The sequence below is a fragment of the Phyllostomus discolor genome, chromosome 7 (genome assembly GCF_004126475.2).
Source record: "Phyllostomus discolor isolate MPI-MPIP mPhyDis1 chromosome 7, mPhyDis1.pri.v3, whole genome shotgun sequence".
Taxonomy (NCBI): Eukaryota; Metazoa; Chordata; class Mammalia; order Chiroptera; family Phyllostomidae; genus Phyllostomus; species Phyllostomus discolor.
Genome location: NC_040909.2, coordinates 35103952 through 35129830, shown reverse-complemented (window position 1 = coordinate 35129830; position 25879 = coordinate 35103952). Strand labels below are relative to the sequence as shown.

Sequence of the window (25879 nt, the reverse complement as noted above, 5' to 3'; positions counted from 1 at the left end):
GATAAAACTTCTTGAAACAGAAACTCAAATCATTGAAATTGAAAGACCAATGGAATTGGTTAAACAGTTGAATAGAGAATTCCTACATTGCAGGCAGAGCTAAAGAAATGACTGAGACTGCAACACAAGATAAAGATACAAAAAATATAAGAGACATGGAGAATAAAACAAGAAGATCTAAATTATGTCTACATAGAGTTCCTGAAAATATAACTTAGGGACAGACAATCTTTGAAAACTAATGACTAAGAATTTTTCAAAATTGACAAAGGACATAATCATCATATTCAGGGATCGCAAGAAATCACACCAGGAAAAGTAAAAATGAAATCACATACAGACACATCATAGTGAAATTCCAGAAAAACCCTTAAAAATGCCTCAGGGAAAGGACAGATGACTTATAAAAGAACAAGTGGACCCATAACCACAAGAATAGCAACCACAGGCAGTAAAATAACACCTTCAGCATGTTGAGGGAAATAACCACTACATTCTACACTCAGCTCAACTCTCACTCCAGTATAAGAGGACAGCTCTTCGGCTCCGGCGACGGCAGCTGCTGGCTCCCCAGCACATGTCTGGTGCCTCGGAGCCTGTTGTTGAGCCCCAGTCCAGGGTCATGGCAGTGCTCAAGGCAAGATGTGGAGGTACAGAGTGGAAAAAACCAGGATGCTCAAACCAGACAACTGCAGATGCTGTCATAAAATATGGAGAAGCATTATGAAGAGCTGTGCCAAATCTTGCTGCTTATGCGCAGAACTCTGCCAGACTGCGAGACAAAGCAGACCTCCTGGTGAACCTCTACATGCCTCTACAGAGAACCCAAATGGAAAGCAGGGCCTGAAAAACTTTACTGATGAGTTTGCCAACTTCAGGATTATTAACAGGCAGAGACTGAAATACTTAAAGCCAAAGTAGTTGAGCCATTGAAGCTTATAGAACCATTGTGAAAACGAACGAGCTGATGGCAAAGCAACGTTAACATCAAGGAATCGAGAAGCTAACAGTTAGCTCAGTTCAGAAAGAACACATAGGAGACAACTGTACTCGAACCATAACAATAATAAAAAAAAGAAAACACATCAGCAAAACCTGTCTGATTGACATGCTATTTCACATGCAAAAAATGAAATTAGAGAGCTACAACAGATGCTACCTGAAAAACTTATCATCTGTGAGAAACTACTCACAATTTTGAAAAATGTATAATAAAGCATATAAGACTTTACTTTCAGAATTTATTATTATTGAAATGTTATTTCATGGCAAAAGTCTAGAGGTCTACAGTGCTGCCTACCAAAACATACAAAAGACTGATGAAGATTTAGAGGTTTCTTGAAATTCTTTCTACCAGATTATACATCTCATTTAGATATTGTAAGAGCAAATCCAAAGTCACGTCTTCAGAGACCACTGTCAGCTAAGTGTGTATCTGGAACACAATGGGTCAGCTGAGAAAGGATCAACAAGCAGAAGATGATGATGAAGAGGATGAAGACTTAGATTTAAGAGAAGAAAAACATTAATTTTCTTAAGTAAGCTTCACCTTTCCATTTTTATCTTAAATGACTTGTAATCCAGAATCACTGAATTGTAAAACCTTATACTGGCTTGATATATTAAACCTCAAAATGATATCCTACTGGAAATATAAAATAATTCAAGGAAATTTATGCTGACAAACTGAAGGCTTTCAAAAACATTACACACCAGTGATTTCAACATCCTGTCTAGCAGTAAGTGAAGTTTTTATATAGCCCCATTTTTTTTTCAAAACCTATGCATTTCAAAAGTATTTCATATTAATTAATGCACTATATTTAGTTGGGGTTGCAACAGTAAGTAGGTGACAAAAAAATAGATTTAACAATTGCATCTGCTTTCTTTTAGGTTAGGACACCATGATTTCCTTACCAGAAAAGGATCCTAGATAGTCATTCTGATTAAATACAAATTTTACTCCATAAAACCTTAATAAAAAAGACAAGGATTTTTCCCTTACCTTTTTTTTTCACTTTTACTACAACTTGAAGTTTCATCATTTAATACATAATTTTACTTTTCAACAAGATTGTCATCACTCTTTGATTAAGGGTAATGGGAATCTAGAATATAAGTGTTTTACAGCTATACTTAAAACATAAATTTTAGCTTTAAAAAGAAAGGCACATTCAACCTGATTCTATTTTATTTTATATTTTTGTTTGTACATTGTATTTTATAATAATTATTTTGTTGTTGTTCAATTATAGTTGTCTGCATTTTCCCCCACCCACTCTGATTCTGATTTTTAAACCAAAACTACTATCATACTAAAGCTGTACATGGTACTACAAAGCAGTAATTGGTAATGTTGCCTTGGAAAACCATGAATCATTAAAAATTATATGAGAATTTTTCCAAATTGCCATTTAACAAATAAAAGAATATATAGTCACTCTTATTGCTAACAATATAAAACTATTTATTTGTTTATTTATTTATTTTATAATATAAAACAATTTAACCAGAGCCTTTCTTTATGTCTGATGCTTTTATTTCTTTAAATAGAGAGTTGTACTTTGTAATTTTGTGTGTCCCACTTAGGCATATAAAATTATTAAACTTATAAAACTCTTGGGAAAACTACAAAATCAATTATTCATAACAGAAAAATAAAGACTTTCTAGAAAAAAGACTACACGGACAACACTGTCAATGGATGACAAAGATGTGGGGTCTGCACAACAATGAGACATTCAGTCTTAACAAGGAAGGACATCCTGCCATCTGCAACAACACAGATGAACAGAGAGGACATTATGCTAAGTGAAATAAGCCATATGCAGAAACACAAATGCTACATGATCTCACTTATATGTAGAATCTAAAGTAATCAAACTCATAGAAACAGAAAGTAGAATTGTGATGACCAGGGGCTGGGAGGGATGGGGTGGTCTTGGTCAAGGGATACAAAATTTCACTTATGCAGGATAAGGTTTTGGGATGTAATGTACAAAACATGAATATAGTTAACAATACTGTATTGTACACTTGAAATTTGCTAAGAGATATCACCATGCATACATATATACACACAAATAATAAACTATTGAACTGATGGATATATTAATTAGCTTGATTGTGGTAAATATCTCACAACTTATACCTATAACAAATCATCAAGTTGTACATCTTAAATATACACAATTTTTCATTGTCCATTATACCCCAATAAAATTAGGAAACTAAATAAGAGGACAAAGAACAGAGAAAGAACAAAGAACAGAGTTTACTACCACAAGCCTTCACTAAAGGACTTAAAGAAGAAAAATGGTTTCAGAAACATCTTGTACAAGATGGAACTGAGAACAAAGAAATAGTAAATATATATACAAAGCTAACAAGCATTGGTTCTATTATATGACAATAATGGCTCAGAATGAGGTAAAATAATTTGAATTAGTGGACAATGATAATAGTAAGATATGGAAGATGAGAGGAAGGTGGTTATCTTTAAGCATTAAAGGAACCTGCTAAAGTTTTTAAGAGTAACAACTAAAATCAAAGCTAAACTTTCCAAGTCAATAGAGGAAGAAATGGAATTTTTAAAAAATCTTAAAGTTCAATTCAGATCCAGCAATACATTAAAAAGATCATACACCATGACCAAGTGGGATTCATCCCAGGGATGCAAGGATGGTACAATATTTTCAAATCAATAAATGTAACACACCACATAAACAAATGAAGGGCAAAAATCACATAATAATATCAAAAGATGCTGAAAAGGCATTTAATAAAATCCCGCACCCATTACGATAAAAACACTCAGCAAAGTAGGAATAAAGGAGGCATTCCTCAACATAATAAAGGCCATATATGAGAAATCTACAGCCAACATCATACTTAATGGGCAAAAACTAAATGTATTCCCCCTTAAGATCAGGAACAAGACAAGAGTGTCTGCTTTCACCACTCTTATTAAACATAGTACTGGAAATTCTAGCCACAGAGATCAGACAAGAAAAGAAATGAAAGGCATCCAAATTGGGAAGGAGAAAGTAAAACTGTCATTGTTTGCAGATGACATGATAGTGTACATAGAAAACCCTATAGTCTCCACCAAAAACTACTCAACCTAATAAGCAAATTTGGAAAAATAACAGGATACAAAGTCATATTCAGAAACCAAAAGCACTTTTGTACACCAACGTTGAAATATCATAAAGAGAAACTAGGAAAAAAATCCCATTTACTAAAGCAACAAGAAAATAGAGATACCTATGAATAACTTAAGCAAGGAGGTAAAAGACCTATACTTGGAAAACTATAGAACACTGAAGAAAGAAATTGAAGAGGATATAAGTAAATGAAAGCATGTATCATATTCATGGATTGGAAGAATTAACATCATTAAAATGTCCGTACTACCCAAAGCAATCTATAGATTCAGTGCAATTCCTATTAAAATACCAATGGCATATTTCACAGATCTAGAACAAATATTTCAAAAATGTATATGGAACCCCCCTGGCTGGTATGGTTCAGTGGATTGAGCACTGGACAATGAACCAAAGGGTCACCAGTTTGATTTCCAGTCAGGGCACATGCCTGGGCTATGGGCCAGGTCTCCAGTATGGTGTGCTCAAGAGGCAGCCACACACTGATGTTTCTATCCCTTTCTTTCTCTCTACCTCCCTCTCTCTGAAAATAAGTAAATAAAAGCTTTTTTTAAAAATTATATGGAACCATAAAATATGCCAAATAGCCTCAGCAATCTTGAGAAAGAAGAATAAGTAGGAGGGACCACAATACCTGATATCAAACTATTCTACAAGGTCACTGTAATCAAACAGTCTGGTACTGGCATTAAACAGACACATAGATCAATGGAACAGACTAGAGAGCCCATAAATAAACCCATGTCTCTATGGTCAATTAATATTTGACAAAGGGAGCATGAGTATACAATGGAGTAAAAACAGCCTCCTCAATAAATGGTGTTGGGAGAACTGCACTGGTACATGAAAAAAAAAATGAAACTAGCCCACCAACTTACACCATATACCAGAATAAACTCAAAATGGATAAAAGAGTTAAATATAAGTTGTGACATCATAAAGTCCTGGAGGAAAACAGATGGTAAAATTTCAGATATCCCATGCAGCAATATTTTTGCTGATATATCTTCTAGGGCAAGGGAAATAAAGGAAAAAATAAACAAATGGGACTACCTCAAACTCAAAAGCTTCTGCACAACTAAAGAAACAAATCATCATCAAAATGAAAAGGGAACCAACCATATGGGAGAATATATTTGCCAATGATACATCGGACAAGAGTTTGATCTCCAAAGCATATGAAGAACTAATATAACTCAACACCAGGGAGACAAACAAGACAATTAAAAAATGGACAAAGGACCTGAATAGACACTTCTCCAAGGAGGACATACAGATGGCCCATAGACATATGAAAAGATGCTCAACATCACTAGCCATCAGAGAGATGCAAATTAAAACTACAGTGAGCCCTGGCTAGTGTGGCTCAGTGGATTGAGTGCTGGCCTGTGAACCAAAGGGTTACCAGTTCTGTTCCCAATCAGGACACATGCCTGGGTTGTGGACTGGGTCCCTGGTTGGGAATGTGCAAGAGAAAACCACACATAGATGTTTTTCTCCCTCCCTTCCCTTCTCTCTAAAAATAAATAAATAAAATCTTTAAAACATATAAAAATACTTTTTAACATAAACACTGGTGACATAAAACATTCACTGCTACATTGCTTATTGTGTTTTTATGCTGTATTATACTTTTTATGAGTTACAATAGCAGCAATTAAGTTGTTTGTATTTTGCTTAACTAAAACACAAATGCTTTTATCTTGCTATAGAATAAATATATTTCAGTAAAAAAATAAAAATAAAAGTGCAATGAGATATGACCTCACACCAGTCAGAATGGCCATCTTTAATAAATCAACAAACAAGTGCTGGCAAGGATGTGGAGAAAAGGGAACCCTAGTGCACTGTTGGTGGGGATGCACGGGTGCAGCCACTGTGGAAAACAGTATGGAATTTCCTCAAAAACTAAAAATGGAACTTCCTTCTGAGCCAGAGATTCCACTGCTGGGAATATACCCCAAGAATCCTAAAACAATTCAAAAGAGCTTATACACTCTAATGTTCATAGCAGCATTATTTACAATAGCCAAGTTCTGGAAATTGCCCAAGAGCCCATCAGTAAATGAATGGATCAAAAAACTGTGGTACATTTACACAAATGGAATACTATACAGCAGAAAGAAAGAAGGAAGGAACTCCTACTTTTCATAACAGCATGGATGGAAATGGAGAATATTATGCTAAATGAAATAAGCCAGTTGGTGAAAGACAAATGCCATATGATCTCACCTATAAGGGGAATCTAATGAACAAAATAAACTAATAAGCAAAACAGAACCAGAGACATGGAAACATGGAACAGACTGACTGGGACCAGAGAGGAGGAGGGGGATACTGGTGGAAAGAAGGGGAAGGCACTACACAATGGACATATATGCATAACCCATGGACATGGGCAATGGTGGTGTGGGAATAGACTGTGGAAGAGGAAGTGGGCTGAGTGGAGGAGAGCAAAGGGGGGAAATCGGGACAACTGTAGTAGAAAAACAATGAGAATTTTTCAAAAAGTCAATGAATAGAAAAAAATCTTAAGCAAGATATGAATTGACCCTGACCTTGAGAGGGTCAGAGTCTCCTCAGGTGTACTCTGGATGCAGAAGACAAGCAAATGAGGATATAATTCTACTAACAGTGTTATAAATGCAAGATAAGGTCAAGTACTGACGAGAATAAGGGGAAATGGCTTGTGGTAGTCATAGTTCACGTGAGTATAAATTCATGCAGTCGCTCCTACGGGTTCCCGGGTATTCCCCTTTCACTTCAGGGCCCTTAGAGCTGTGTGGCCCACGTGCAGGTGTGTGCAAAGGGGCACTTATGGGCATGCTACTGCAGCATTGTGTGAATACCAAGCCCCAGAAACAACCTAAATACCCATTAATAAAAGAATGGGCAAAAGTGCAGCTTAGCCATAACCTAGAATATTTCCCCACGGTAAAAGAAAGATGAAGTAGATCTACTATGTTCTATCATCAAATATCTAATACTTACCCTAAACCTACACACACACACACACACACACACACACATATATATTCCACATCCCAGGCATAGTTCTTTCAGGCCCAGGACAAGGACCTGGTACCTCACAGAGGCACAATGAATGTGAACTGAATTTAAATGAACTGAATTGAGCCAAGTACACAGAGAGGGGTCAAAACGAAAAAAAAAAATGAAACAGGAGGAGCTTCTAGCATAAAAAGAATAAGAGGGGAGATGAAAGTCCCGGGCCAACACTATGGGGATGCTTTGTCTGAGAGCCAAGGGCAGAAACAAAGAGGAACCCCACAGACACCTCTGCAGCATAGGGGCTCACACCCCTGCCAGGCCCACACCCAAGGGGATCTGGGCATGAGGAACCAGACCCAGACTGAGGGGGAAGAAAAGGCCGGCAAAGGCCCAGGCAGCAAGCTCCCACCCTTGCCTCCTTCCCACACTATCAGCTCTTGACTTCCTGTTTGACCAAACTTGTCAAGTGTGTTTTTGAAAGCCCCTATCTTTGGGAAGAGTTATGGGGGAAGGGGAGCCCAGATTTCCCAAGGGGCCAGAGTGACCACCCAGCCCACAGCTCTGCACCTCTGCCTTGAACTCCCAGAGAGGGGAAGGTCAGCAGTGCCTGGGCCACAGGGCTCAGGCTTCTCTCCCATGGGAAGCTGAAGGATCACATAAATCTTAGGGGGTGGGGTGTCTGTCCGTAGGTCTGTGTGCCTGTCTGTGCGTGTGTGTGCCCACATGTGCTGGCATGTGCATGCTCCAATTTGACTCCTACCCAACCACATATACAATGATCTCCCACTACATGCTGAGCACATTTTTGGACCCTGGAGATGAATCAGCTCTTTTCCATGTCTGAGCCCTGACCCCTCATGCCTCTTCATTCACCACTCTGTGCTTTATATGGAATATTAGTACATCCTACACACAGCAGGCTGTTTCTCACTGCCAAGCGTTCACTCAGTGCTGCTCCTCTGGCCTGGGACTCCTTTCCTCTCTCACCTGGTTAACATTTTTCTGTCTTTCTGATTTGGCACAGGTGTTACTGCCTCCAAAAAGTCTTCCCTGTCACCCCTTTGTTCCTAGTTGGGCTAGAGTCTCTCTTCGATATCCTCATCATGTCCTGGGCTTCAATATGTCTATTGTGGAACATACAGCAATATGAAAACCAACATTAAAGGAGCGCTTCCTGTGTTCTAGGAGTGGTACTAAGCAGTGAACATGTATTAATGTATTTAATTTTTTTCATAATACTCCTATGAAATGGGATAACTTCTAGCTGCCTCCCTGAAAGCCATATTCTCTCCTCTTTTACTTACATAGCTCTAATTCTATTGGGAACAGCAATGTGCCCAGCTTAATAATCACATCTCATTCCTATCCTGCAATTAAATTCTGACCAATAAATAAGATGTAGGTTCAAGTTATTAAGGGAGAGTTATAGGAGTATTTTTTATTGTTGTTCAAGTACAGTTGTCTCCATTTTCCTGCCACCACTTTCCCATGCCTCACCCACCCCCACCTCCCACCCTCAATCCTACTCCTCTTTGACTTTGTCCATGGGTCCTTTATATATGTTCCTTGATGATCTTTTTTTTTTTTTTTTTTTTTTTTTTTTTTTTTTAAATATTTTATTTATTTATTTTTAGAGAGGGAAGGGAGGGAGAGAGAGAGAGAGAGAATCATCAATGTGCGGTTGCTGGGGGTCATGGCCTGCAACCCAGGAATGTACCCTGGCTGGGAATCGAACCTGGGACACTTTGGTTCCCAGCCCGCGCTCAATCCACTGAGCTACGCCAGCCAGGGCCCTTGATGATCTTTAAAGGGTGCCTGATACAGCTGGAAAGCACATGTTGCTTCTCCTCTTTAATCCCTCTTCCAGCCTGGAATGTTAACGTGATGGCTTGAGCCACAGTAGTCATCTTGCAACCATGAGACAATCTTGAAAAGGAAGGCCACATGCTAAAAATGATGGAATGGCAAAGTAGAGGTAAGTTCTACTTTTGATGTGGCCAAGTAAACTCCTAATGGACCAACCCTCCCAGGGATAATAACTATTAACTCTGGACAAAACTAAAACTACAACTATCTAAAGGCACTGGACAGTGAAAAAAAAACAGGCAAATTCTGGATGGAAGTTGGCATTGGGGATGGGGGGATAGGGAATAGGCTCTTTCCCATTTTTGTGGCTTTTAGCTTGAAGATAGTTCAAAGTCAGCTTAAGCAGACACTGAGCAGAGAGCACCATGTGGAATGACTAAAGCTCTTATAAAAACCCTTTGTTTTTCTGGCTTAAAGAAATAGAGGATAAAGCTTGGGAAAACTTCGGCTTCCAGAAAGTGAAAGGAGAATTCTAGAAAGGAGAGGGTCAAAGACGAGGAGCCCTGAATTCTGCACTCACTGTCATGCCTCTGGTGAGTGCTGACCCATGCCTTCTTGGAGCAGGCTCAAAGCTGCCCAGTTACGGATGAAAGAACTCAGTGAGATTTGCACTGCTGCCCCAGCAATAGAGTCTGTGGTTAGAGTCTAACCAAGGTAATTACCAGCTAAAACAAAAACTCAACACTCTCTGCAAGAATATACCAAAGCCCAGTGCCTCTACCACATTACACTCACAATGTCCAGGATACAATAATATATATATATTAATCTTTCCTGCTGTGGCTCAGTGAATTAAGCACCGGCCTACAAATCAAAGGGTCACAGGTTCGATTCCCAGTCAGGGTACATGCCTGGGTTGCAGGCCAGGTCCCCAGTAGAGGGTGTGTGAGAGGCAACCACACATTGATGTTTTGCTCCCTCCCTTTCTTCTACCCTTCCCCTCTGTCTAAAATTAAATAAATAAAATCTTTAAAAAATAGTTAACATGTATGAAGAACAGAAAAACATGACCAACTTGCAAGAGAAAAGACAATTAGTGGAGACACAGATGTTGGAATTAGCTGACAAAGATTTTAAAGCAGCTATTAGATCAAAGATGTAAAGAAAGTGCAGTAGCAATGAATGGAGATGGGAACAGATGCTTGTGCTGCTGTCTTTGGGCTGAGTGCATCTGGGGAAGATAGAATACCCATGCAGAGCTGGGATTAAGAGGGGAGAGAGAAAGATGGGGAAAGAAGGGAAATAAAGGGAAGGGAGAGAGAAAAAGAGGAGCAAAGTGATAAAGGGAGAGCTGTCCCCTGCCTCCTGACCCCTGTAACCTGAGAGTCACCCTTTTCCAAGTGCCTCAGTCCTCATCCTGTCACCTCAGGAGCATTGTTCATCCTGTGACCCTCCAACTCCAGCTTCCTCTGAAACTGCTACATCTAGGAAGGAACATTCCAATACTCATCCAATGTGCAGGGAGAGGAAGAAGGAAACAAACACAGGCTCCACGATGAAGTAGGAGAGTTATAGGACAGGACTCATCCTGTACAACTGCAAAGCCCCTTCCCATGCCCACTTCCAACTTCCAGCCATGTGGTGGGCACCATCAAGCCGAACCATGTGGACTTGCACCCACTTGCCCCCAGGAGGGCTCTGTCAGGACAGCTGGGCCACCAGCCTACACTGCCCAACCACACCTTCATGTTGAGGTGCACAGGAGCTGTATGGGAGTTGAGGTGGTCTTGGAGGACTCTTAATATACTCAGACACACAAAGAAATTCAAAGTACAATTTCTGCAACTACAACATCCAAGTCATAGCCACTTGCTCACCGGCAGCAGCAAACAGAACAAACATAAACATCACATTTACCCCCTTGCCCCAGTCACCTTCACAGCTGATTTCTGCCCCTTGTCATGGTTCTATGGGATTGCCAGGACAGTCTTCTCTCCCACTTTACAGAGGTAAAAACTGAGGCCATCAGAACATAAGAAATGGGTTTCATTTTGCATGGTGATGTATAAAAAATAGATAGGTCTACAACCCAGGGGTCCTGTGCCCCAGTTAGAGCTCTGTCCCACAAATCAGAGAGGCAGGTGCCTTCCCCAAGTCCTGTGTTATCCTGTGCCCCCTACCAATTGCTTGTGATATAGGCACATTCATCTCCACTCAGCTATGAGCTTTTAGAGGATAAGGACTGTGTCCTTTCACTGCTGTCTCCAGCAGCCAGCACGGAGCAGACAGAGACCTGAAGTATGATCTAAAAGCTAAACCAGCCTTGGGAAGAGAAGACTAAGCTACAGTGCAAGGCAGACCTCCAGGAGTCGCCCCTTCTCTCCCAACAAGTATGTGTCTGCAGCCGCCCCAGCACTGGAGACCACCAGCATAAACACAACACATGTCATCTTTAGGCAAAGGAAATTGAAACAAATGAACACAGTTGGCCACCTTTTTTTCCCCTAACATCCCTCTAAAAGCAAGCAGGCAAAGCAATTGGTTCAGAACATAGGGAGCTGGAATGCATTTAGGAGCCCTGAGGTTGTCCAACCGGAACCTGCATATCCAGAGACGCCACCTCCTTTCTCGGGCCCTGACAAGCTGATTGAGCCTGGACAGGAAGGGTAACTGGCGGGTGATTGCAGACTATCCAGTGTCAGCTCATTGTTCCGGGAGGAAGCTGTCAGGACCAGACCTCCCGGGAGTGCCTGGGGTCTCTGGTTCTTATTTTTCCCTTTGTAGGTGGGAGGATGTTGGGGGTGGTATCAGGGAGCCATCACCCTTTCCCCCACCCAGCCGGACACTACCAACCAGATGTCGTCAATCCAGGGTCTCTACATTCCCAACTCCCAAGACTCCAGATGAGGGGAACAGGGGCCACCTGATGCTGGTTTTCCTGGGGTTCCCTTAAAAGCAAAAGTTGTATGCTTTTCTTAATTTTGCTAAGAACACTTAATGCCGGCTCTACCTTCTTTTAAAAATTCTAACTGTACAATACAGTATTATTGACTACAGGTACAATGTTGTACAGCAATCCTCTAGGACTTACTCATCTTGCTTAACTGAAACTTCATGCCCCATGATTAGTAACCCCTCTTTTCCCCTCTCCCCACCCCCTAGAAACCACCATTCCACTCTTTTGAGTCTATGATTTGACTATTGCAGATAACCTCAGATAAGTGGAATAATGCAGTACTTGTCTTTCTGTGATTGGATTATTTTACTTAGTATAATATCCTCAAAGTTCATCCATGTTGTCACATATTGCAGAATTTTCTTCTTTTTAAATGCTGACTAATCTTCCATTATACGATGTATCATTGTTTTTAATCCATTTACCTGTGGATGCACATTTAGATTTTTTTCCACATTTGGGCTATTGTCAATAGTGCTGCAGAGAAACTGAGCATGCGAATAGCTCCTTGACATCCTGATTTTGATTCTTTTGAATAAATTCCCAGAAGTGGGATTACTGGTTCTATTTTTTTTTAATGTTGAGGAGCCTTCATACTGTTTTTCATAGTGGCTGCACCATTTTGCATTTCCACCAACAGCTTGCAAGGGCTCCAGTTCTTCCATATTCTCACCAATACTTTTGTCTTTTGTTTTTTTGATAATAGCCATCCTAACAAATGTGAGGTGATATCTCATTGTGGTTTTGGTTTGTATTTCCCTGATGATTAGAGATGTTCAGCATCTATTCGGACACCTGTTGGCCATTGGTGTGTCTTCTTTGGAGAAATGTCTATTCAAGTCCTGAACCCATTTTTCTATTATTTCATTCTTTCTTTTATTTATCTTTTAAATGTTTTATTGTTATTCTATTACAGTTGTCCCAATTTTTTTCCCTTTGCCCTCCTCTTCCCAGCCCACCCCCTGCTCCCGCAGTCAATCCCCACACCATTGTCCATGTCCATGGGTCATTCGTACATGTTCTTTGTCTGAACCCATTTTTTTATTGATGGAGGTTAAAATGTTTGCTTTTTTAAATTTAAATTATTTTATTGTTGTTCAATTACAGTTGTCTGTGTTTTCTCCCCACCCCTCCCCCTCACCCCCTCCAAACCCACCTCCCTCCCTTGCTTCCACCCTCCCCCTTGGTTTTGTCTACGTGTCCTTTATAGTAGTTTCTGAAAACCCTTCTTCCCACTGCCCCCTCCCCCCTCTCCTCTGGCTATTGTTAGATTGTTCTTAATTTTGATGACTCTGGTTGAACCCATTTTTAATCAGGTTGTTAGTTTTGTTGCTATTGGGTTGTAGGAGTACTTTATATATTTATAAAATATATAATTTGCAAATATTTTCTCCTATTTTGTAGGTTTCCCTTTCACTCTGTTGATTATTTCCTTTGCTGTGCAGATGCTTTTTAGTGTGATGGAATCCCATTTGTTTATTTGTTTTGTTTTTCCACTTTTGCTTTTGGGGTCATATCTGTGAAATCACTTTGAAGACCAATGTCATGAAGATTTTCCCTATTTTCTTCTAGGAGTTTTATTTTCAGGTTTTATTAAGTCTTCAATCCATTCCAAGTTGATTGTTGTGTATGTGTAAGGTAAGGGTCAATTTCATCCTTTCACATGTGGATGTAGCTTCCCAGCACCATTTGTTGAAGAGACTGCCTCTGTCCTCTGTGTATTCCTCACACCCTTGTCGAAGATCAGTTGGCCATAAATACATGGATTTCTCTCTGTGCTCTGTACTCTGTTCCACTGGCCTGTATTTCTGTTTTTATGCTAATACCATGCTGTCTTGATTACTGTAGTTTTATAATATATTCTTTTAAATACCTCAACATAATAAATGCTACATCTGAAAAGCCCACAGCTAACATCATACTTAATAGTGAAAAACTTAAAATTTTCCCTCTAAGATCAGGAAGAAGGCAAGTATGCCCACTCTCACCACTTCTATTTAACACAGTACTGGAAGCTCTATCCAGAGAAATTAGTCAACAAAATAAAATAAAAGGCATCCAATAGGAAAGGAAGAAGCAAAATTGTCCCTGTTTGCAGATGACATGGTCTTGTACACAGAAAACCCAAAAACTCCACAAAAACACTGTTAGAATATACGAGTTCAGTAAAGTTGTAGGATAAAAAATCAACATATACTAATGTTCTACATACTAACAACAGCCTATGTGAAAAAGAAATTTAAAAAACAATCTCACAATGGCGCCAATAAAAATAAAATACTTCGGAACAAATAGGTAAAAAACTTGCATACTGAAAACATGTTTTGTTGCAACAAAATAATGATGAAAATTTTTTAAAAACCACAAATAAGTGGAAAGACATCTACATTCTTGGATTGGATGACAATATTGTTTGTTTTTACTGATATTCAATTGCTTTACCATCATTTTTGGCAAAAATGATCCTTCCCCTCACTGCACAGCAGTGGCATCTTTGTTGTAAATCAAGAAACTACATATTGGGTCTTTTTATTCTGTTCCATTTGTTTATTTGCCTCTCCTTATGCCAATACTACACTGTCCTAACTACTGCCACTTTATAATAAGTCTTGAAATCTGGAAGTGAAAATCTTCCAACTTTGCTCTTATTCTTCAAGAATTGCTTGGCTATTCTGAGGCTTTTGCTTTCTTACATAAAGTTCAAAATCAATTTGTCAATATTCATCCCCAAAAATTCTGTTGTGAAGTTGATTAGGGTTGAATTGAATATTTGGAAAAATATTCAATTTGGAAAAGATGACATTTTAATAGAATATTGAATTTCCTAATCCATAAACATGAAACATCTCTCCATTTACTTAGGTCTTCTTTAAATTTTCTCAACACCATTTTATAGTTTTCAGTGTAGAGGTTTAATACATTATTAGACTTAGATATTTAATTTTTGATGAAATTATAAGTAATATCACTTTTTAAATTTAATTTTTCAATTTCTGATTATGAGTTATAGAAATACAAATAACCAAGCTTGGCCACCATTTAATTAAAGAAACCTTTACTTTCCTTGAGGAAGGAAGGAAGGAAGGAAGGAAGAGAAATTATTTGTGTGCATTGCTTTTATATATAGTAGTCTTACCAAATGTACTTATTAATAATGGTTTGTAGATTTTTTGGATTTTCCAATATGCAATCATTTCATCTGCAAATAGAGATCTGTCTATTTCTTGCTTTCAAACCCTTTCGTCTCCTTGCGCTGTCTAGGCCCTGAGCACAACAGTGAAAGAAGTGGTGGAAATGGGCACCCTTGTCTGGCTTCCAACCTCAGAAGGTAGTGTCCAATATTTTGACATTAGGTATAACATTATAAGGGTTTTTATGTTAGCTATATAGGTTTTTCTGTAAATGCCCTTTATCAGATTGAGGAAATTCCTTTCTAGTTTCCTAGTTTGATTAGGGTTTTTATCATAAATTAATGCTGAATTTTATCAAATAATTTTTCTACATCTGGCAGCACCACAGTTCACATCATAATGAACTCTTTGCAGTGGGGGGCTAAAATGAAAGATGATGGGGGTTGTTATCATCACCCCTTTAGAATGTCAGTGTGGAGATGAAAGCACTACATGGTGGGGCGGGTGGAGAGTCAGAGAAAGTCTATTACTAAGAGAACTTTGCCTACTAGAGATTGAGAAGAGGTGTCCTTTTTCCATTCCAAATTTTGCAAATATCACTAACTTGGTGTCTGTTTTTATTTAACCATTTTGTGCTAATGTTGGTGTTATCCAGGCATTAAGTTCAGAGTTGCGTTTCTTGGGTCTCCCCACCCTAGGTGGGGGGAAGCTGCTGGGTTTTCTAGGATCAACTTCCCCCAACACCAGCCTCCCTGGAGGTAGGTGGTTGAATTGTGCCTTAAAAAAATTAAGAAAGGCCCTGGCTGGCGTAGCTCAGTGGATTGAGCGCGGGCTGGGAACCAAAGTGTCCTAGGTTCGATTCCCAGCCAGGGTACATGCCTGGGTTGCAGGCCATAACCCCCAGCAACCGCACATTGATGTTTCTCTCTCTCTATCTCCTTCCCTTCTCTCTCTAAAAATAAGTAAATAAAATCTTTAAAAAAAAATTAAGAAAGGACTCCCCTTCCTCTCTTTCTTCCCAACAGGTTCCCAGGATCTCCAGGTGCCACTTTAGCATTCAGAATGGACTTTTCAGGCCCTTTCCCACCCAAAGTAAGATACAGAAGATGGGCATCACTTATGGGAAGGAGCAAGAGTGGGGTGGGATGGGGTTAGTACTGCCAAGTGATCTGGAGGTCCAGGAAAGCCCACCACACAGGTTGCCCTCCCAGCCCCAACCCAGGAACCTGAACACTTTTTTCCCTGGAAACATCAAACAACTTCATTAGCAGGGCTGGAGAATTATCTGCAGAAACCAATAAACATCCTACCATCTCCAGATGCTGCAATCTGGGCACAGACCGTCACAGGACAGACCAAAGAGGGTCAGCAAAAGTGGGAGGATAAGACCTCTTGCCTGTACAGGACTTGAGCTGTTTTCTAGGCCTTGCTAGTTCAAGGCCGCCTAGGTCTGGGTGTTAACATAAACTCACTTTGAGCTGTTAGGAGTTAACCCACAGCATACTGTGGAAGGTTCGGTAACTCCCAACTACACCATCTGTGGTCTTTGTAAAGTCTCAACCTGAAGAGCCTCTCCCTCCGGACACTGGTAAGCACAAGGCCAGGTCCAGATGGCTCATACCCGGATGTTACAGGAAATAACACTGGTGTCCACACTGAACCAAACCAGATAAGCAGCTCCTCTCAGGGATGACGGTGTTGCTGGTGTGCTCTGCATTTCCACCCCCAGAGCCTTGGGTTGGGAGTTTTCCTCTCATTATCACCATCCCTTCTCCTAGATCTTCACCCCATGTACTGTGTCAAGGGGCCCAGCTGGTTGCTGCCCATCCTCAGCAACTGAGCCCTGCCCCCTCACCTCTCCATTGGAAAGGGGCCCGTCCCTCAAAAGTCCCTCTCTTCACAGAGTTTTTCTGATCACCTCAGTGGGGTGGCAACCCACTCCTTGAATTCAGGGACCATGCCATTCCTTCCCAAACAACATATTATCCTATAACTGTCCTCTCAATTTGTTTAGTCCTTCAGTTTCCCAACAAGCCTGAGTGCTCCTTGAGATCAGGAACCAGGTTTTACTGGTTTGGGTAGCAATGTCTGCTCCTTGAACATTTCTGGGTCCACTATGGGAAGACTGGTGAACTAAGTGATGCTTCTTACATCCTTCCTGGCCCCATCACCAGGACCAGGCCCTTGGATACCCACCATCACTGGGCAGCAAGGTCCTTTGACTGTCAGACCCATCAGTCAAGCAGCGGGAAGCTGTTAGTCCAACTCTGGGGAAGGAACAACTTCACCCTGGGAACAAATTCCAAGAATGGTTATTTGGATAAGCTTTCGCCAAGGTGTAGGAACCTTGAGGAGCTGGGCCAGAGGTTTCAGGAAACCCCATAGAGACATGTGGCATGGACATTGAATTTGGCACACGGCACGCTGGAGGAATTCAGCAGCAAGACTGCCTGCCTGCCTGTTCAATGGCTGGTCTCCCATAAGTCCAGCACATTTGCAAAGCTTTGGCACAAGGCTGCTCCCATCCTTGCCGGCATGGGTTTATGGATATTAAAAATGTGCTGATGTGAATCACCATGCAAACACGCTTCACTAGAAGTGCTGCATGCAGGAACACTGCTCTTTTTATCGTCTCTTCCACCTCTGTTGGAAACATTCACCCACAGATGATGCGGAGATTAGTGGGGCGTCAGGCTGCTGCGTGTTTTTAGGCAGCCTGTCAGCTTCCATCAGCTACGGCTAGGGCCGCAGAGGAGGCTGGGACACACCTCCTTGCCCCTGCCCAGGGCCCATGGGCAGAGTCCGGGGCAGGAAGAGTGGCTTGGATGTAAGAGAAGGCATTTCCCAGTCAAACATATTCTCAAGTATCCAGGCTGTCGCCATTGCCCTGTAGGAACATGGTAGCCAGCACCTCTAGAGTACATTTGCCCAGGCTAGCAAACAGCGTCAGTGAAAGTCCAAACCCTTCTGCTCTGGGACAGCCACTCTCACGCTCCCTCCCTGTTGGGTTGCCAGGTAAAATACAGTCCCATGGGAGCGGGGAAGTGGGCCAGATAGCCCCTGCCCTCAGTGCATGCAGAAAGGTATCAGAACCTGATGCAGACATTCTGAGAATGGCCATGGTAAGGGTTTGGGGGCAGATGCTCTGGGAGCTCAGAGGTCCCCTCTGCTAGGAGATCAGGGAGTGCTAGAACTGAGCGTTGAACCACGGCTAGGCTTTAGACACACTGAGACTGGGAGATGGCACTCCAGGTGGCAGGAAAGGCCTGAGCAGATGTAGGAACTGGGAGAGCACAACATCTAGGACCAGGTACTTTCCCACTCATGCTCATCCACTCTCCGTATCACCTTGTCCACATATGGCCTCAAAAAGATGATTGTCATCATCCCAGACATCATATCCAAACCCAATCAGGTCCAGAAACAAGAGCTCCCCTCTGCCAGTGTGTCCAGGGGCCAGTGTGGGGACAGGAAGCCAATCTGAAGGAGGCACTGGCAGGCGGCAGGAGCCGGTCTTGGCCTATCTCTGACCAGGGCATTCCTGTGCCAACAGTGAAAATCTGGCCCACTGCTGCCATGCCTTGTCTAACACCTTCATTGTTCACAGGGTACTCCAAACTCCCCAGGCACACTACAGGGGGCACAGGTCCCATGAATCTCTGCCCACAATCTAGCATGCTGTTTGGTTCACAATAAACTTTAAGGACCTCATTTAGAAAACAGTGAATCATGACACCCATCCTCACTGGGTTACTGTTTGCACCTACTTGGGGACACTGCACTGCATGACTTCCCGAAGCTGTATCCACACAGAGGACAATGGGAACTCTGAGTGCTGCAGGCCTGCAGCTCGTAGTGGTCAAGTGGGTGGGGCTAACATTTATGGGGCTGTTATCATGTTATAGTCTAGCTAAATTATCTTAATCAATCCTTATAGTGAGGTCAGGTACTACTATATCCCCAGATGGAGAAACTAAGGCACAGAGTGTTAAATAACCTACTCAATGTCACCCCTGTACAAAGTGGCAGTGTGAGATGGGAACCACTTCAGTCGGCCCCAGAGCCTGTTTTAAACCACTGTGCCCCTCTGCCCCTGAGAAAGCCCTGCACTTTCCATCTATAAGGAGTGCCTTCTAAATCCAAGTTCTTAGAGGAGAGCCCAGATTGTGAATGTACTCACAGCACAGCAGAGCTGGGAAGGGCTTTGGCAGCACCACCCCCCACCAATCCTCCTCACGTGCCCTCCCTGCCATTCTGTTTCTGAGAATAGCCTAAGGCCTAGACAGGAATGTATGGCTCCCTAGCAGTCCTGCCCCAGCTCTCTGTAGCAGGTCCAGCATTGTTTCCCAGGCTCCCTCTGCCTTTCCAACAGAGGCTCTGCCTGCTTTCTGTGAGGGACACACGGACAGTCGGTAGCTGCATCAGAAAGGTGCCCACAAAATCAATGCAACCATAGGAATGGATCCAGCCAAATCTCTTGACCTGTTGCTGATGACTGAGCACAGCCTGAGCTGAGGCACTCGTTACAGAGTGTCCCTTATAGGAGACACTAACGAGGCCTCAAAGCCCTACTAGGGGAATGGGCCTCCCACCCACCACCCAAAAGGAAGGAAAAGGAGGGGCTGAGCCTTAGAGCCCCAGGGGTTCAGCGAACATCTAGATGTCCCTCCAGGGCCTGCCCTTGACCCAGAGACCACCATGGGGAGACAGGGGCATCCAACCAAACGCCTCCCCAGCTAGGGGTGACCACACCCACATTGGTCTACAGGGAAGGAGAGAGGGGAAAATGAAATTCCATGATGTGAAATTCTTTCCCTTGGGTCAAAACCAATCTGAATTAGCTAGATCTTTTCTTTAAGATAATGTCGAAGGGGTTAAGAGAAAAAAAATGAGGGGCCAATGTATTTGAAAAGAGTGACAAGGCCTTCAAGCATTCCAAGGTAGAACTTGGGTTATGTTTTTAATAGAAAAATCATGTTTTTAATTTCCTACCAGCTAACTAACTTTCAATCAGATATCCCCAGTTGTACATGACACCACAAACAGACATGACACGCTCACCTCTTGGCTTCTAGAGCCCCGCCATGCCCATGTGTCACCTTGGGTTGAGCAGCAAGAGCTCAGAACCAATCTCAGTACCAGAATCTCAGAAACTGAAAGAATTTCAGGGGTCATTTAATCTTGGGTTCATCACCTTGTCACCATAAAGGGCTCCTCTTATTATTCCCCCCAATATCCTGGGAATCTGATGATGACATCAACGCTAACGAGCACTGGTGACTTAGGATGGACTAACCACACAGAGATGGTAAAATTTCAGCCACATGCCATACTGCCTTAGATAACCTGGTACTCTTCATTTGGATTAAATATTGGCTTTCTGATCAGCCTCTCAAAATGCTAAAAACAGTTTCATGCCACATTTATTTCCATTTATCAACCCAAAAGTATCTTGGGCCTGGCCTAACCAGCATCTGGGACTGCTCAGCAAACTTAGACTGTGAAGGTGAAGACTGTGTATGGCAGCCCTGAAACCACAGGCCATGTGGCCATGTGGCCCACAAGAGGAGGCTGGTCCTGTGGCCATTAGCCCTGGGAGGGGAGAGGGGCTGGGGCCAGGGCCAGGGCAGACCCAGGCTTCCTCAGAGCTTCTTGCTCACCATAGTGTGGTGCCTTTGATGCCTATTGCTGCCGAATTTCACTTTCCATCTGGCTTCCTGGCCAAGGCCACTGAGAAAGGCCAGGTGGTGGGACTCTAGGACTGTCATCCATAATGACACCCCTAAGCCCAAGGAAACAGGATGGGGAGAACAAAAGTCAGCAACCACACAGGGACCCGAATGCAACCAGAAGCATTCTTTTCATACTGAGAGAGACCAGGTCTGGGATGGCTCAGGGACACCTGGTCTACCCCTAGGGAAGGGCCGCCTAAGGCTAAGGGGAACCTGGGGGGAAGCCTCATGAAAGCAAGGATCCAGGTGGTGGCAAGTGCCTCCTCAACCTTTCCTGAGGCCATTTCCCACCCTGGGCACAGGTATGGGGCCTCCACCCCCAGATGCTTTGCCAAGTGTCCTCTTGTACCTTCTTTAGGTTTTCTGAGAAGGTTTTCTGTGTGTGACCCAAGTTTTTGCCAGGAGCCAGGAAACCCGCATTCAGATGTCCCCAGGTATATATGATACCATGGGCATGCAGGTCCTAGATTTGTCCCAGTTTCACTGTGTGACCTTTAGAAATTCCCTTCTCTTTCTCCAGGCCTCAGTCTCCTCATGTATCAAATACAGGGGTGAGTACAGCAGGTGTCACCTATATCAAAGCAGACACATTTATTGGATACATTCTGTGTTCCTGCCATTTTAGGTACACTATTTCTTTTGATCTGTACAAAACTTTATACTAATAGAGCTTGGCATTTTATTGAGGGTTGACTACAGGCCAGACCTTGTGCAGGGCTCTTTACCTGTATCAATTCACTTAGTCCTCACAATAACCCTATGATATAGATCCTGTTATTATCTCCATGTTACAGGGAGGAAACTGAGGCACGGAGCACTTCAGCCACTTTCCCAGTCCTGCAGCTAATGGGTGGGGCACTGAACCCAGGCTGGACAACTTTAGAGCACGCAGGCCACTTTTCTGTGGCCTTGTGCAGTTTCTGTACAACATGGAAATAAAAAGAGGATAAAAATAAAAATAAAATAAAAAGTTCCTCCTTGGGGAACTGTGAGCATTATATCGGTCATCGAGAACTTCATGAAACGTAGAGACATGCTCAGTGAGAATGAACTCTTGGTCTCCCTATAATACTGCTACTATTTTTATTATGATCATCGTCGTTGTCACCAGCATCATTTTCCCCTTTCCACTGGAGCTCAGAGAGGTGGGGGGCAGACCCAGGCCTCCAGCCCCGACAGCACTGCCTACCCAGCCTCTCTCCTCCTGCTGGTCCCTCCATTCCTTCAGCTCAAGGCAGCCCAGGCAAGGCCAGAAGGGCCACCTGTTTCCTGCCTGCTTTCCCTCATTCCCAGTCTTCAAATTTCTCCAATTCTGCCCTGGAGATTCCTCTGGACCCACCCCCTCTCCCTAGGGTGGAAGGCCCCTACCTCTGAGGGAGACAAAGGATGCCACTCCCTCTGGTACTGTGCCTGATCCCAGCTTAGTGCAGGACCATTCTGCAGCAGCACGTCAGCCTCTGGACAGGATACAGAAGTGGAGTTCTGAGAGAGGACCCCCAGGAGCAGCCGGGGACAGAAGTCCCAGGAGGTCCTCTGCCATCCCTCAGACCAGCCCATTCTCTGGAAATGTTGATGGTCAGGGCCACCCCCTCACAGCTCAGCAGTCCATCCATGTGGAAGGATGTCTAGCCTCAGATTTTTTGTTAGATAAAGACTTGCCAAAGATTTTTAAAACTCCTTTTGTTTTAAAGGGTAATTTAAATATATATAAATCCCCAAATCATCCCTTAATATTTTCATGTATATGCTCCCTATTCTTTCTATGATAAAATGTAAACCTCAAAAAATTAAAAATAGAACTAACGTATGAACAGCAATTCTACCTCTGGGTATATATTCACAGGAAACCGAATCACCATCTCAAAAAGAAACTTGCACCCCATGTTCATGTTACAGAATTTACCGAAGTCAAGACATGGAAACAGCTGAAATGTCCACCAACAGATGAACGGATGAAGAAAAAGTAGTGCAGACACCCAATGGAGTGTCATTCAGCCATAAGAAGGGAGGACATCCTGCCATTTGTGACAACATGGATGGACCCCGAGGGCATTATGCTAAGTGAAAGAGATCAGACAGAGAAAGACAAACGCTGTATGATCTCACTTATATGCAGAATCTAAAAAAGAAAAAAGAACTCACAGCAACAGAGAATGGATTGGTGGTTGCCAGGGGTGGGGTTTGGAGGTGGACGGAATGGGTGAAGGAATCAAAAGGTACAAACTTCCAGCTATGAAATAAGTCATGGGACATAATGCACAGCATGATGGCTACAGTTAACAACACTGTATTTCTATTAGGAAGTTGTTAAGATAGTAGAGCTTAAAAGTGCTCATTGCAAGAAGAAAAATTGCAACTCTATGAGATGATAGATATTAACTGAACTTGTGGCAATCAAATCATTATGTTGTATACCTTATGTGGAATCTAAAAAACTAAAGAAATGAACAAACAAAACAAACTGACCCATAGATACAGAAAAACTGATAATTACCAGAGGGTTGGGCAGTGGGGATATGGGCAGAGAGGTTAAAGGAGTTAAAAGGTACAAACTTATAAATAAGTCACAGGGATATAAAGGACAGCATAGGGAATATTAGTAATACCAATAACATCACGATAACTTCGTACGGTGACAGATAGATAGCAGGCTTTTTGTGGTGATCACTTTGTAAGGTACATAAATGTGAAATCTCACTATGCTTTACCCCTGAAACTAATATAATATTGTGTGTCAACTGTACTCTAATTCAGAAGAACTTTACATTTCAGAACAAAATTAGACATGAAACCAAAAAAATCATTATGTTGTACACCTTAAACTAATACAATATTATATGTTAACTATATCTCAATAAAACTGGGGGGAGTAAAGATATAATTTGTTTTAGAAATTGGAATAATATTATAGCTACAGTTTTTTATCCATTTTTTCACTAAACTTTACATGGCCTGAAAGTTTTCATGTTACCTAAAAATTTCTAAAGTCATTTTTGTTGTGGTAGAAACAGCACATCAGCTACTAAACAGTCATTTGGTCTGATGACCTACCCCCTCACTCCCTTAACTTGCTTATTAAAAAGCTGGAAAGCCAAAAAATTCTTACTTTCCCAGAGTCCTTTGCACATAGGGGTGGCCATGTGACACAGTTCTAGCCAATAGATGAAAGCAGAATTCACTGGGTGGGTCTTCTAATAAAGCTTATAAAAGGGGATAGACTGCTTCATGCCTTTTGCCCTTTCTTCTTTCTTCATTTTTGGAATGCTGAAGTCATACCTGAAGAAGCAGCAACCATCCTGTGACCTAAGGATGAAAGCAGGAAACTAGGTGAAATTTGGGCTCTTAATAACAGCCTTGGGCTGCTGCACTAGCTTGAAACTGCCTGCTTCTGGACTTGTTATTGGCTGACAGACACTCATCTGTTAAAGACACAGTGGTCACATTTTCAGTTCCTTGCAGCTGAATGGAACCCTAAATGCAAAGCCTTCTACCATCTGAATGTATCAAAATGTAATAAATGTTAGAGTCCTTGCTGATTTACCGCTACTACAAACAGCAATGCAATGAATATCCCTCAACACATTTTGATGTGTTTCTCCAATTATTTGCTTTGGCTTTGTTCCTAGAAATGAAATTATTGGTCCAAAGGGCAGGTAGTTGGGGGTATTTTTTGTTTTGTTTTGTTGTTTTGTTTATTTCTTGAAACAGCTTTCACATGGCCATGCAGGAAATGTTCTGCCAATGATTCTTCTACCAGCTACAGGTAAGCCAGGTTGACTTACAGTCCACTTCCTGAAGCAAAAGCTAAGTCAGCCACTGCCCATTAAGGTGACTGTCCCTAGCATTGCCCTGGCAAGGTGGTCTGTGTGTGATGTGAGACTTGGATGGGCTGGTTCTGACCATAGAAGGGCCTTTTGCTACCCCTGCTAGTTGTAACCTCTGCTGCAGCTCCCATCCCCAAAGGCTGTAAATTCTAGCCCAACGTCTCTCAATGCCGCATTGACATTTGGGGATGAATTGCTTGTTGTAGGGGCTATCCTGTACACTGTAGAAGGTTTGGTAGCACCTCTGTCCTCCTCCCACCATATGCCAATAGCATCTATTCCCCAGGTACGACAACCAAAAATACCTCCACTGTGTCAAATGTCCCCTCCCACTGGTCTCACCAAAACCTGCTTAAGGAATAGCTAAGTTCCAAAAGAGAGAAGATTCTGCTTCAGTTACAAATTGGGTAGGTGTATGAACACGGGTAAAAAAGACTGCGCCCCATAAAGCACACCCATAAAGCGAGATGGCATGAAGGGAACCGGGAGCGCTCTGCTCTGGAGGCCTCCCAGTCATGCAAGGACACCGCCACAGCAATTCATGTGGTTACTGCTGGCTTATTCAGATTTTTGGAGCCTCTTAACACTTCCAATGCATTGCCCAAAATTCTTGCATTTGATAGTGTACCAGCCTGAGGTCTGCAAGCCCCCCTCCCCCCACCTCATAATGAGGGATTATTTTATTTGCTACAGTAGCAAACACATTGACGTGACCCTTGCTTTCCCAGAGCCCAAAGTCAGTTGAATAAGTCGGACTATGGAAATAAAAGATTGCAAGAGCAAGATGGGTGACCCAGGCTTTAGCCTGCTCCTCCGCCAAGTGGAACAGCCCACGGTCGTCCAGCCTCGCAGGGTTGCTGGGTGATCATGGGCAGTTTTTGTGGATCTGCCCTGAGGAAAAGGCAGACCTAGATGCGGGCAAGGCAGAAAGTGGGAGAAGAGACAGCAACTGAATTCTATTAGCACAAAGAAAAGGAAGCAGATGTTGCTTATAGACAACCTCTCTTTCTGTCTTTATGGGCTCCTGGGTGAGTTAAATTTCATAATTTTAGTTGTATGGGGTAGACACCATAAAATCAAAATGACTTAAAAAAGATAGATGTTTATTTTGCTCTCACGTAATTGTCTGAACCAGAATGGCCTCTCTTCTCCAGAAGTCACTGGGGCCCGAGTATTTTTTCCCTTGTTGGTCTCCTATCCCTAGAGTATGGCCCTCATCTGCTTGGCACGAGATAGCTGTCTACCATGTCTGCAT

General features: G+C 42.3%; 1 pseudogene; it reads left to right on the top strand.

Moving 5' to 3' along the window:
• Nucleotides 1-470: 470 nt before the first annotated feature.
• On the top strand, nucleotides 471-1529 carry LOC114501322 (annotated as a pseudogene).
• Nucleotides 1530-25879: the final 24350 nt, after the last annotated feature.